Here is a 1,438-nt window from a genome sequence, read left to right as displayed (position 1 = left end):
TGTCCTACACTGACATCTGTTGCAATGTACAATCACATCCGCTATCCCCACCACACTGGCATCTGCTGAGGTTTCTGTATACCCACCTGGATTTTTGACATACATCCTACAGTGCTCTTTGTTATAATTTACTCTCATCATGACTACAAATCCCTTTAACATCTGCCAGTTTTCTCATTCTCAGCCAAGTGTCTTGTCAGAGGTAAAGGAAATCCTGTTTCTTTCTCTTGTCACCCAGGGACCACAGGAGACTTGCTGTGGCTGCCTTGTGTCTTCTTTAGCAGCAAAGAGACATCTCAACCCTCTTACTCCTATTTTCATTGGGTTACTAGGGAATACTAAAAGTGTGTTTTTCTCACATCATTTCAGAAAAGCTTAAGAGCAAATGCATCCTTTATTCCTGGAACTTCAAACTGTTTAGTACTTTCTGTAAATATCCCTTTTACTTTTTACTGACTTAAGAGCACATAAGATAGTCATAAAATTCACCTTAGGCCTAAACCAGGGTGTAAATGTTTCTCTCTAACACATTGTTCAACCTTTCTCTGTACCAAGGGAGCAATTTTTCTTTTTATTCTAATAAAGAGGAAGAGGGATTTAATGTTTCTATTCTTTCTTTGTCTATTATATCAGTAAGATGGCTTTCATTAAAATAAAACCCAAGGATTTAGCATATCTGCTTTTAGGTCTCTATTTTCACTTCATCCCATCTGGTTGTGCTGGGAAAAAAAGGACCACATGTTAAAGGTCAAGATATCTGATGGAGATTAGAGGGAGAGACTTGCATTTCTGTAGTGTGGCAGAATGGGTAATCTGCCTATCTTTGGCTTGGGGAAAATATTATAAACGCTGAATAGATTAACACATTTAAATGCATTGATGAGCTGAGTAGAAAGTAAAGAATACTTTCAGGCAAAACTAAATGAAAAGAGAAAAAGTGTTAAGTAGAATGCTAGCTTCCACTTTGAGAACAACTGCAAATTTTAGTGAATTTGAGTTTTAGTTTTCATAGATTTACCAAACATAGAGAACACAGAGATAAGTCCAGTAGTTGCTTAAATTAGGAAGGCTAAAAGAATATAATCCCATCATAAAGCCGGATCCACCAAGTTGGCCAGTCCCTTGATGTAAGTGTAAAATAGATATAAATGTACATTTCTGGAGGGTGTTACAAGAAGACATTTCTATCTTGAATTGTGCCGAATGACTGGGAAAAATAATCATTCTAGCTAAAAATAACCGAAGTATTAGATTGTATGTAGCCTGAATTATGTGATGTGAAAAACTTTAATGCAATACTATAGTTTAAAGCGGTCCTAGGCTGGTATAGCCCCCAGTCACCTGGCAGAAACAATTGTGAATTTTCTTTGGAAGAATCTGTTTTCAGTCTAAGCCACAAACAATTACCACAAATAAAATTTTAAGAAACATAAATTTA

Source organism: Neophocaena asiaeorientalis, unplaced genomic scaffold, assembly GCF_003031525.2.
Source record: "Neophocaena asiaeorientalis asiaeorientalis breed wild unplaced genomic scaffold, Neophocaena_asiaeorientalis_V1.1 scaffold335, whole genome shotgun sequence".
Classification (NCBI taxonomy): domain Eukaryota; kingdom Metazoa; phylum Chordata; class Mammalia; order Artiodactyla; family Phocoenidae; genus Neophocaena; species Neophocaena asiaeorientalis.
This window is presented reverse-complemented; position numbering follows the sequence as displayed.